Below are 13,452 nucleotides of genomic sequence, written 5' to 3'. Positions count from 1 at the left end.
ATAACAGCCCCGCTGTTCGAAAGCCATCCCGTTTGGGGTGTCCTTATCAATTACTGCGTCGGTTTGTCAGCACTCCAGACGTCTTTGCTGCACCTGGAAGCTGAACAACGCGGCGCCATTCGCCATTGTCGCCTATTTGCGTTAGAGTGGAGTGATTTGCTCAGCCTAATTCGCCGTGCCATATGGATGTGACTGGCTGCTTTACAGAGCCGCGGTGCGAACTGAAAGCTCCTTTTTCATTTGCTTTCTGCAAAGCTGAACAAAAGCCTTCAAAGTTTAGGTGGCTGACAAGCTACTGGCAGGAAAGGTCTTTTGTAAGTTTAGACAACTTTTGGTTAGAGGAAAGGTGGTCAGAGGGAGGGAAAAAGCAATATCCAATAGCAGATTTCTCAAGCTAGACTTAGCCTTTATGAATACACCTCTGCAAGTGCTGTATGATGTTTCTATGAGGTAGCTTTTCTTTTTATTATTTACTTTGTCTATATTTTATTGAGGAAGTTGTAGGCAGGCCACCTTCGACGAGTCTTTATTCTTTACTGAAACAGTGTGATAGAAGAAAAGTCCCGTCGCTGTCCTGGCAGGATTAGATCCCGTAAATCTTCACAGGGACATGTAGCTCCTGAGATGGGGGCCCGACGCCATTTGCAAACACTGGCATTGTTGTTACATTTGCATTGTTGTTTCGGAGCGACTTTATACCTTGAATTCGTAAGTATAACCCAGCTCGTGAGAGAGTGGGGGGGCACTGCTGGAGGAGATAATCACGTCTGCCAGCCCGCGTTCTTACAGCTTCACGGCTTTAGCTGCCTGGGCGGTAATGCCACTTCGCTTAGTTAGAGAGGCTCACAGTTATTTGCTAGGGCCACAGATGTTCATGGGTAAAAAGTCTTTTGTTCTGAGCCGGAGTCACCTCTTAATTCTACAATATGAGCGAGATCAAGTTCAAGCACTTTTTTCACACTTATAATGGAATTTCCATTGAGATTACAAAGCAAGATAAGTTTAAATAGGCAAGCAAAGGCAAACGGTCTCGGTTATTTTGTCATTGTCAGTCAAAGGCTCTGGAAGCTGGACTATTTTGAAGACAAATTGCGTGTCTAGACTGTGACTCGACCATGATTCATTGCACCAGTGGTAAAGTCTGGCTGGAAGTCGTGCTTGCATAACTGCATGAATATTCATAATCGCACTGATGAATTCATGCACATGTTGCTGTGCACGGACGTGTGACAATTCAGTGGCATTCTTACACACACACACAATAAACCTACAATATTCTTTATTCCTGACCACTGCATGCATCCATTTTCCCAGCCTCAGTCGAATCAGAATCCTAAAACTGCCGATGTCACTCAATCTGGAAAAACTGTCAGGACCCCAGACTCTAGGCCTCTCCCGATAAACAAAATGTTCTGGACGATATATTGTCCCACAAATTATTGCCTCTACTATTGTCAACATTATTTTGAGATAATTTTTTTCTCTAATGTAATGATAATATGTACACAAAGTCATTCTTGTGTAGTCGTAAATCCATGTGAGGCAACATCCACCCAGAAATACTGGTCTGACAGACACAATGAAGAATTGAAAAAATATTATTGTGCAAGTACAGTGTTGTGGATTTTTCACACAGGGCCATGTAGGTTTGTTTCCCTTTAATAATAAAAACCTTCATTTAAAAACTAAATTTGTGTTTACTTGTGTTATATCTGACTAATAATTTAAATTAGTTTGATGATCTGAAACATTTAGGTGTGACAAACATGCAAAAGAATCAGGAATCAGGAAGGGGGTCAATACTTCTTCACACCACTGTATCATGTATAAATTATTAAAGACTATCAGTTTGGCTTCAGAAACACGATAACACATTTAGAGACCAAGCTGCATTATGTACCGTTCAACAACAGCGTACTGCACCGATAAGGAAACAGTTCCTACGATGGATAGTGTACTGTGCATGGAAAACTCCTGAAATCTGGACCATGTTATCTCAGACAGTCAGTTTTAAATCAAAATGACAAAACTATAAAAGCCTGTAACCAAACTGAGTATAACAACCCAGGAAGCCAATAAACAGTCGGCTCTGGAATATGTCTGTAATAAAGTTTTGGCCGTAAAACTTTCTTTTTTCAGGGGCTCAATAATAAAACCCAATCCCCTACTATTTAAACAACCTGAGTGAGAAATGACGCCTCTAATGCTGCAAGTGAGGGTTTTCTGCCAAATGTTTCGACTCATATTCCAGCCGAGGGATTGTTTATGTGATAGCTCATGGCAATATTTCTCAGGGTGTCTACATTGATTATGGGTATCATCTGTTTCTACGGGACCATCCGAGCTGAAGCAAAGCGCTCCACAATTGTATTTCTCTTCTCTTGTAGCCTCTTTCCCGTGGTTATCATGAGGGCTAATTAGATTACAACTGACGTGTTTGGTTTCTTAATGACATCGTCGGTAGATTGAATGAAAAAAAAACAACAACAACAAAAAAACAAAAAAAAACAGAAAGAGCAGTTTGAGCGCCGAGGATATGAGTGTATATACATACATAATTAGACCCCATCAGGGAAACTGTTCGTGTTTGTCATTGAGACAAGGAGCCAGACAGGTTATTCCTTGCACATCTCAGAGCCACGTTTGTAATTAAGTCATTGTGGGACTGAGCTCAATGAGTTTTCCTGCAGTCTTAAAATACATTCCTGGAGAGTTTTGGACCTGCTGTGTGGAGACAGGAGAGAGCTATCAGATTCAATGAGGTGCACTGCAGCTTGGTAAATATTACAGCCTGTATTACTCCGAGCATGATCTGAGATGACAATGAGGCAGGAGATCCTTAATTATGAGTAAGGATGTGAACTTTTGCAGCCATCGCAAACAAGGTACTCATTAAACTGGTACAATGACCAGCTCAGCTAAAGGCTTTGGATTTCTAAGGCTTAAGCCTAATTTATGGTCCTGCACTGACCTAAAATCCTGGTGGCAGCAAAGGAGAAAGTGTGGCGATACTGTTGTGCCATCAAAACGTATGCAAGGAGGAGGTTGGGGTAGATGGCTGGGATCATGAAACATTTTCTCACTTCCACTCTACATTAATGGAGACAATTATTTCTGCAAATGTTTGAACCGTTTGGCTCTGGAAGATGACAGAGTTCAGTAAATCTTTTTTATTTGCTCTTTGACTGTCAAAAGTGAAATGATGGCACACATCACCACATGGCAGTATTCAGCATTTGCATGCACGCAGTACTAATTAGCACGGTTTGCTCATTCACGTAGTTTTAAAGTCTCAGACATTTTGATCCTGGTTGATTTGACAACAGCTGCAGCTAATGCCAATAACAGCACACAGAGGTGTGCAGCCTGTTTTCTGCAGCTCTTCATCTAAGCGCTCACAGGCGCTGCTACCTCTGGTTCCCCTAAACATGACCAACTGACAATGCTGTCAGAAAATGTCAAAAATGATCTTGTTTAGCAGATACATTTCTGAATACTGATACTGGTAAGCACTAACCTGTGAACAAAACATTTGCCGTCACTAATTTAAAGTTGAACTTTTGTTTTTAAGCACTTAACAGCAGGATTTGGATTTGCAGCAGGCTATCCTCTGACTTTATATATACATGCAGTGTGTGTTTATACAGATTATATTAGCAGTAATTTAATACAGCATTTATCTGAGAATGTCATCCAGTAAAAAATAATGTTAATACAAATTATGCAATATTTTCATCTGTAGACAATAAGGTCTGTCACCATTGCATTAACTAATTATTTGAAAGATAGTGACGCAACAGACAGTTATTTAATGAAACTTTACACCTACACGTTTTTAATGGCCGTATTGCCCTTAACTTAGCACAATTCATGTTGCGCTTAAATTCAACTATTCCATCGCATTGTGGCAGGTTTATTTGCAGCGATTTGCAGTAGTTTTGGCCGGCAGAGGCAAGTGATGCCACCCTGCTGACTGGCATGTCAGTCAGACAGGAACACAAGCTCTGCCATGTGTCTTAGAAAAAAAGAAAAGAAATGACAGTTTTGAAAAAAGAGATACAGTATTTTTGCCATGTCTTGCTGTCCTTTAAAGCCCTCTGGCACATACATCTTTTCTAAATGAACAGCATGACTAACTTTTTTACTGGACTCCTCTTTCCATCGTAGTTTAAGATTAGTAGAAAGCACGGGACAACAAAAGTAACACATCCATCAAGTGGCTCATTAAAGCTCTTCTGCTGACCACAGTCACCGACGGCAGAAAAGGAGGCGAAATATCTCAGGTGGAGACAGCGTGTAATATGGTCTGCAGAGGCAGTGTGACACATTTCTCACCTGTGTTAGACAGTGGGTATGCTGGAGTTTGAAAACGATCTTTTACTTTTTATCAAAGCAATTTTGTTTCGCTCATTGGGGGCGCTGCTGTAAATATTGATTGAATAGCTTGAACATAGGGGGTGGCAGAGGTAAGGAGAAGTGATGGGATATTTACTGAAATGGAAGAAACCAAAGCGATAAAAGAAAAGGGCGAGGAGAAGCACAGTATCATTGTGTAACAGGGAAGCTAAATGCGCATTTTCAAAGCTTGGCACGCGAGTGTCGTTTGGCCCGCAAGTCTGTTTGTATTGAAGGCTTTGGCTGGCTGATTCCAAGCGTGCGTTCTATTTTAACTCTCCCACGATTGTGGCTAATGGTTGCAGGCTAGCTGGAACCCCTTGGTGGTGGGTGGCTGGTAGAATGGCGGCGCCCCGTCGAGCGTGATGAGGGAAGAAATGGAACCGCTGGTCGAGCGAGGAATCCTTCCCTGCACGCCTCCCAGATCACCAAAATAGAGTATGAAAAATGCATGCCCACTGGCTGACTCTACTATTCCATGACCCAAGGTGGACCCACGCAGCTCTGGAGAGTGGAGGAAGCGACGGAAGTTATGCTGTCCTCAGGGAAGGGAAGGTGGCGGTGGATGGAGGAAAAATAGTACAGAACAGTTCTTTAGTATGCAAATGGACAGTTTCATTAGACGTGCAGTCATTCTTATCATTAGTTATAGTAACTCCAGTCGGTAATTAATGTTCAATTATGCATTCAAGATCCTCTCACCTCTGTGGTGTAATAGAGTTTGTCAGTCATTTGGCGCTGCGGGGAGGACAACCACAGTGAACCTCGGATCTACTCGAGCACAGACACACACATCTGGACGTGTGAGGCGTTTTCAGTGAGAGTAGTAAGGCCCTCGTGATTTAAATTCAAGTCATAAAGAAGCATTGACTTTTCTTTTTTTTACGATACTGCACCCTGGCGGCAAGTCGCTACAGAGAGCGTCCTGTAACCAGAATGTCGTCAGTTGAAGCTCCTCAGCACCTATTACCTGTCCATCAGCCGTCCTGTTTACCGCCGCCTTGTCCTTGAGCAGCACGTTCTTGAGGGGTTCTGGATAGCAGCGCCGGCTGACTGTAAATGGTTAGCTATGAATCTACCCCAACAGTTTCATTGCAACAAAGACATCTGTCCAAATGAATTGATTTGGACCGCGGCCCACGTTCCTACGCTATATGATCCTGCTGAATATTGAAGTCATAACCCTTTTATTACAGTGCTTGGCAGGGCAGCCATTTAGAGATTTGATACTGAGTGCCCTTGACATCCCTCCACGCTGGCCTCGCCAGCTGCGTCCGTGCTCCAAGACACGGGCTCGGGAAAATTCGCCCAGGACTTGTCACCTTGTCTGGAAAGCCCTCTCCCATTTCCACTCGGCAACTATTTGTCTTTTCTATCTTCGGCTCTCCGTCTGTCTTCCTCTCCCTCATTTTCACTCGCACTGTCTCCTTCGCTTTCCATCACCTTCCCATCTATTCTCTCGGCAGAGTGTGACAGTCACTTCAGTCCTCTCCGCGCCTCGGCTCGCTGTCGGCGGAGAGACATGGAACCGCGTTGCACACTCGTCTGTGTGCACAGATGAGTGTGTGTCCGTGTCTCTCAGGAGGGAGGAGTGGAGCAGGCAAGAGTGCAGATACGTAGGTCCCCCCAGTAACTGCAACTCTTGCATAGTAGGAATGGGTGAGCAGATTAGGTGGGAGTCACACACACGTACACACACTCACACATGTGTGTGCCAAGCTGTCAGCGACAGAGTGTAGCTGACAAGCCTGCTGATCGTAGAAGTGAAGTGTAAGGTGGTGACAGGTCCTTGTCAGAGCAACCCGGGTCAAACCTCCAGCTCAACATCTCCAGCTGTGTGCAAGGATGTGTATATGTGTGTGGTTGTGTTTACGTGGGTGGTTGGCCACGCACGTGTGCGCAGTCCCTGTGCACACAGTTCAGTTTACCACCAGCCCCTTCGGAAAAGCACGAGAGGGCAGCTGCTCATCCGTCTCTCAGCAGGTTTCAGATCTGCTGACTGTCACCGTTCACTTGTTTGTTTACAATCAGCACCATCAGCAGCTGGTCTGAAATCAGTCTGCTGTCACGCCGCGCGCCGAACATCATGAGCACAGCTTGCCCCTCGTCTGCCTACCCTCATTAGGCGCGGTGACTGCAGGGCTGGCTGAACACTGGAGCTCACACTTGTTTAAAGTCACAACTGTACAGAAAGTCAGCACTTTTTTTTTTTTTTTTTCCCCGGCCATAAGCACTTTTTCGAAAAGCCCCGAGTCGCGCAGCCCCTCGGGGAGGCAGTAGCCTGAAGTAGAACTGAACTCGTGATTTTGAAGGTTTCAGGTTTGAATCTTTGCACAAGCTGAGGGAACAAGAGCAGAGGACGAGGACGGAGACGGTGGAGCCCCTGATTTACCCTCCCTCCGCTGCTACGAAGGGACAGCTGTGACAGCGCAGCACATGTTGCTGCAGTGAAGACGTTAATGTAGACAGGTGACACGTAGAATTGACAAATAAAAGCAACAGCCTCAAAAAGTGAGCAGAGACGCAGCAAGTGGTACTTTAGCCATGAAATGATGGGGATAAAAACGCCAGCAGTCATATACTACGGTCTTTGCAGTCGCCAGCACTCAACCTAATTATAAGTGCCAGCGATGAAAGATTACAAGTGAAGTCATGAGATCTTATGTAGATTGCACTGTGAGGGCGCGCTGCGTCCTGTGGAAGAAAGCCGTTCATCTCCCCGGTATTCCAAAGAGGATTAGAGCTTTAAGAGGCTTCGCATTATTATGGACGGAGAGCTGTGCTGCAGCACTTCTGCTCCCAAGCTCAGTTGATGGTCTGTTGAACTTCCACCCCAAACTGCGCTGACTTCTGTGTGTCACTGCCTATTTGAGCTACAAGTACAGATGGAGGACCAATTAAAAATACCAAAACAGAGTTTGAATGTTAACCAGTGATGACAGCCTTCACGTTGAAGGGCTGCAAACCAACAATTATAGATTTACCCACAATGTGAAAAGATAAAGACGAGCTGGGAAACTGGAACTGTTTAAGACATATCTTGTTCTTCATTGTGGTCTCACTTTTTTTTTCTGTCTGTTTTCATCTACAGTTTGATCCCTTGGCTGTTAGTAATATTATCAAAGTTTCAATATTCATAGTCTCACAATAAAGCATTCTGCAAATTTGCTATATCAGGGTTAGTCTCGCAGTTGCTGTTGTTCCAAAGAATACTTTTAATCCTCTGGAAATGCAAAATCTATGACAATCAGATACTGTAAATTAGTTCCATCCGTGCGCCCCGGAACAATGTCATCTGTCACACAGTGGAGGAAAATTGAGACGTTGCATTGCATGTGATTTACTGGCGAGTTATTGTGCTAGTGTTACATCCAGCAGGAATATAAAAATGATAGATTCAGGGCCATGTGGAGTGATAAGTGCACGTGACGAGGGTAGGTCCTTGGCCCACGGGCAACGAATCACTTTAATCACATGCAAACACACACATCCTTTCACTTGTAACTCACTGTCCCCTCCCTAAAGCCGAACCTCAAGCCTTAACATATAGAGACGCAGCAACGTGGCGTGTACTCTTACGAGTGTCCCTTTGTGCATGACAGGAGAAGGAAGGGAAAGGGGGCAAATGAAAACGGCGATAGAGGAGTGAGTGGTGATACTCGGCGTCTGACCTTGCTCTCTTTGCTCAACACAAAGCCTCCTCTCCCACAGCACACACAGGCCTATTGAATCTACCCAGACAGTAATGAGAAGTCCTCCCACGACAATGGGCTTGATCCATTTATCAGCCATGTGTAAGAAAAAAGGGACAACCCAACTCCCCCTTCATGGGCGTTCAATCACTACGCCCTATTCTGTTATTTTAACAACAATTAATGTCTTTCAAAGCCTCAGACTCGGATAAGGCAAGCGGCCACAACAAGTGGTGCCCCACGGAAGCTGCCTCAAAAAAGACAACAGAAGCGTGCGAGGAGCGAGAGAGGAAAGAGGGAGGGAGCGGGGAAATGAGACAGAGTGAGGAACGACAGCGTTCAGGAAAGCAGACGGCTGCAGCGCTTCGCCGTGCGCATCATTTCTGCGGCTCAAGAAGCGGCAAATAAACAGCCGTCTTGTTTTTGGCTCAGACACCTGTGTTATTTCTGCACTGCTGACAGCAGCGGCAGCCAATGGCTTGTGAATGGAAGTGGAAGTTCTTCTTTTCTCCTCGGGCTGCGGGAAAGATGTTGTTCATGCAGGTTTTTTTTTTTGTTTTTTCTTCGTCTTTCTGAGGCAACCGTCGCCTCGTGTTTGCTCTCGGCGTTTCAGTCTGGGCTCTGTTCAGCGCCTTGAGACCGTTTGCACCGTTATTGACGTGATATAAATAAAATTGAATTGAAGTGATATGGGGCAGCACGGTGGTTAGGTCGGTAGCGCCGATGCCTCACAGCAAGAAGGTTCTGGGTTGTAATTGATCGTCCTCTCTGTGTGGAGTTGGTGTGTTGTCCCTGTGTCTGCGCCTCCACCATCCAGAGACATGCTCATTAGGTTATGGTTGTCTGTGTCTGTGTTAGCCCTGCAATGGACTGGTGACCTGTACAGTTGGGACAGGCTGATATTCAGTAACACTCTCACGCATAATAACACTTTAAAATTCAGGTGATAAAACGCAGCACGTTAACAACGGGAGTCCCGCTAGGATATTTTGGTACTTTTATTTCTTCAGCTTGCAAGAGATTTTTCATCCTAACAGATAAGAGAAAAGTGCAAGATATTTATTGGCATCAAAGGCTGTCTGTTATTTAAAAGCGACGTTTGACACACGCACTTGATCTCTGAGTGAGGCCCTTTAAGATTGTGCGCTGTGGTGCCCCGTAGATGGATATTTGCATTTCACAGCGTGTTTAGTTTTGGCAGCGCACCGTCAATAAAGTCATAAGTGAGCGTAAGATTCATTCTGTTCCAGAGGCCGGTCGTGTTTTAATTATCTGCACCGCGAGGAGCGTGTTGATGAGGGTAGTTGTTCACTAATTATGTGTTGACCTCGCTTTTAAATCACTGCAACTCCTGACAGAAAGATAGTTGGCAAGTGTCGGTGTTACGTAAAGCAAGGCCAACTGCCCACACGCGCACAAATGTGCACATGCTCATGCGCACGCATTCACACGTGTATGTCGTTGAAGGTTCGAGGTGTGCACGCATGTGGACGCCAGCACACACGCTGCCGCGCTCATGCAGACAAAAGAAAATAAACGTCGCAGGGCCTTTTATGCTACTTGACTCTGAAGTTTCCCAAACCAGCTCCTTAACATAAATTAGCATTCGCAAAATAAATGCACTGTGGTAAAGTGAAGCTGGTGAATCATGCATGAGAATATGCTAATGAGCGCAATCCAGTTGAAGTTACTGGTTTGTGTTTCAAATTCCTTCCCCCTCCACATCCTCCATCTAACCCCCCTCCTCTCTTTTGCTTTGGGAAGATAGATAGATGGATAGATAGCCGCATGGCCTGAGGGACAAATTACCTCCTCAACCTGTCCGTGCACCAGGACAGAGACAGCAGCCTGTCACTGATGACGCTTCTTTACCTGACACATGGTGTCATGTAGAAGGTGGTGGACATTGTTCTTAATGAACCGGAGTTTGTTCAAGGTTCTTGCAGCTGCCACCGAAGTCAGGTACTCCAGCTCTGCCTCTACCACAGAGCCTGTCTTCTATCCACCCGGCCAGCTGGTAGTACATGTCCAGCAGCTTCCGGCTGATATTAATGTTCGCCTCCTTAGGAAACAGAGACGGCTCTGACCTTTTTGTATACTGAGTCCATGTTAGCCGACCAGTCCAGTTTGTGATCCAGATCTACACCCAGGAACTTATATGTCTGAACCAACTACATACTCCCTGTTGATAGTTATGGGCTGCATGTGGGGCCTGGACCTTCGGTAATCCACTACCATCTCCTTGGTAGCTGTATTGATCAGAATCTAGTTCTCTTCGCACCATGAGACGAAGTTGTTCACAAGATTTTTGTTCTCCTGTTCTTGTCCATCCCTGATACACCCCACAGTTGCACTGTCATCTGAGGACTTCTGCATGACATGAGTCTGTGTTATAGTTCGAGGTGTACAGGTGAATAGGACAGGGGATAGTCCTGAGGTCTCCTGGGTAGTCCGCCATCCAGGAAGTGAGTTGTCTCTACTAGCTTGTCTCCCAGAAACAGGGGCTGGATGGTGTTTAATGTGCTGGTCACAAAAGTACAAAAAAAGCAAACAAACATGATACTCACAGCAGCATTAACATTGCCCTAATGTTGCAGTGTGTCTAGAGCGTGGCAGACCTGGGACCCGAGCAGCCTCTCCATGGTCTTCAAGATGCTGGATGTCAGGGCAACTGGTCTGTAGTCATTCAGTTCCCTCAGGTGTAGCTTCTTGGAGACAGGAATGATGCAGGCTGTCTTCCACTTCAGAGGGACCCTACCTACATCCTTCAACTTCTGCTCCTCCTTAGTTCTATATTTCTCCGTAGCTTCTATTAGCCAGACCTTGAGCTCCTGCTGCACATGCTTCTGCTCCTCCTGGTGACCATCCTTAAAAGCCCTCTTCTTCTGGTTAAGAAGGGCCTTGATGCTCTTAGTGATCCAGGGCTTATTGCTGGGGAAGCTGTACACAGTTCTGGTGGGAACAACAACATCCGTACAGAAATTGATGTTGTCAGTGGTACATCCGGTGATCCCCTCTTAAGTCCTCACTGCAGAACTCCCCGGTCAGTAGACTGGAAGCAGTCCTTCAGAGCTGCCTTTGCCTCATCTGACCATTTCCTGAAGGAGCGTTTGGTGATTGGTTGCCTTGCAACCAGTGGCTTATAGTGAGACTATAGTGAGGATCAGATTGTGGTCTGATTTTCCCTGCAGTGGTAAAGGTGTAACCTTGTATGCATCCTTCACGTTTGCATACAGAAGATCAATAGTCCTATTTGCCCTGTTAGGACAATCCACACATTGACAAAAGCAGACAGCGTAGAGTCCAGTGTCAGGTGGTTGAATCTCCAGAGATCATCATGAAGGCACCGGGGTGCTGCGTCTAAAGTCTGCCGACAGCTGTGTGGATGACATCACAGGCGACATCGGCATGAGTTCACATTCCACATGACCACAGATGTAACAAAGTGCTTGTATCTCGAAGCCTTTACCCTGTACGACCGTCTTACCTCCTCAGGTAAGTGCGTTGTGTGGCTGCCTCTCTGTTCATAGCACAAAGAGCTGATGCCTCGTATACACAATAGCACCAACATTATTATCCTTTAAAAGTCCAGTGACCATGGGATACCAACAATACACAGTCTGTGTAAGAGATCAATAATAATAATGATAATAAAAGAAAGCTTAAAGCAAGTCTCATAAAAATCTTATAAAAACATGTAATAAATAGGTACAGAGAGCTACTCTCATGGCTGCCACCCTCATTAGCGCCGGTAGAGGTTTGTTTCTGTTGCTGTGATTATGTACGGACCTACAGGATACTCACTGGTGTCCCCATACAACTGCTGCCCCTCACTCCCTCCGAGTGCTTTAATTGACATGGAAAAGTTGTAGCTGTTCACAAAAACTTAGAAATTGCCAGTGCAATGCAAATCAGTATCCAGCAGGCATGTAGAAGTCAGAACTTCTTCCAGACTGCACAACTCAGCTTCCAAAAGCCCGCTGTTGCATATCCCAAAGGCCGCTGGGCTTTCAACGGTATAATATGTGGGTAAAAAGGCAGCAATTATATGCATTGTCTTGTCAGAGCGGCCAGGACTAGCTTGCATAGCAAATTAGAAAATGGGAGAAAAACCATTTCAACTTGTTTTCTAAAATAGGGTTGAATGCCAGTTGAAAGATCAAATTGAATTTCTACTCATTAACAAGTGAAGTTATAAACAAGTGATGAACATTCACTATTCAGGCTTACAAGCACAAATGCTAAATGTTTTGCACAATTTTTTAGTTTTTCAATTGCTGTTCCAGAAAGTATTACATGCTCTCAAATGATAATGACGTGGGAGACGAGCTGGCTGAAGTGCATCACTTAGGCCATCACTTCTCCACTGTATGGAGCTGTAATGCAGTTGACAGTATAACTTAATCAGTCGCAGATGTTTCCTGTAATTCTCAGCTACTACATGGGCTCTGTTCCCAGTAATCACATTTTTCCATGTATCTCAGACAAGGGGATACACTTAAATTAGTTCAAACAACACAGGCATTATTTTTTAACAGCTCCTGAAAGAATTCTTCCCATCAACAGTGAAAGTGTTTCAGGTACTAGCAGGTTTGGTGTAAGGTTCTCTTCGGTAATCAGGAAACAGTTTCATTTTAAAGGTCGATGTACAGGCTTTAAAATGGAATATCTCTTGAAAATAACACCACAAACACCAAATTTGAACAAAATGAGACACCTTTTTATTTTTATTTGTAGAATGAAAGCTTCATCCCAGTGATGTCACAAAGCAGAACAGTTATATTTTTGAGAAAAATTATATTCGGTTTATATTTTTGACGTTTCTATTCCAGGAAATGCTATACCTTCAAGGCGGAAAATAGACAATGCTTTCCGCCACCTATTCCCTCGGTGTTGCTCATTGCGAATTCTGTTCTTTAAAGTAGTTCACGGCTGCTGACACTTAACCTCCCCCCTGCTCCAAGTATACCAGGGGAAGACTGCAAAGAATCGCTTTGAAACACAATGGAAATGTAATCAATAAATGTGCACCAATCGTGCTGCTGCTTGGAGCGGATTCAAACGCTCCCATCTCCAGTTCTACAGGTGGACGGCGGGTTGGCGTGTACATGTGTGCACCTGTGAGTGAGGAAATAGAGAGGATGTGGTTCATTCTGAGCAGGGTTTCAAAGTCAAAAATGAGCACTTATTAAGTACAGCCACATGAAAACTCAGTGCATCGCACCGGAATCATTCCCTTCCTCTTCTACAAACTGTGTTAGGAAGAGCAAACATTTCATCCTCTTTGAAACAGTACCTTAAGATGAAGGCAAGGGCATACATTTATTCAACAAAAAAATCTTTTGTAGATGTAATATTACAAAAC

The 13,452-nt window shown here is 44.7% G+C and overlaps 1 protein-coding gene across 2 annotated transcripts in view; it reads left to right on the top strand.

Annotated features, from left to right (window-relative positions):
* LOC125013171 (limbic system associated membrane protein) overlaps positions 1 to 13,452 on the top strand; it is a 477,231-nt gene that overhangs the window by 443,099 nt on the left and 20,680 nt on the right. The gene's annotated exons all lie outside the window — the stretch shown is intronic.

The sequence above is a fragment of the Mugil cephalus genome, chromosome 9, assembly GCF_022458985.1.
Source record: "Mugil cephalus isolate CIBA_MC_2020 chromosome 9, CIBA_Mcephalus_1.1, whole genome shotgun sequence".
Taxonomy (NCBI): Eukaryota; Metazoa; Chordata; class Actinopteri; order Mugiliformes; family Mugilidae; genus Mugil; species Mugil cephalus.
Note: the sequence above shows the minus strand (reverse complement) of the source record. Positions and strands in the feature narration are given on the sequence as shown.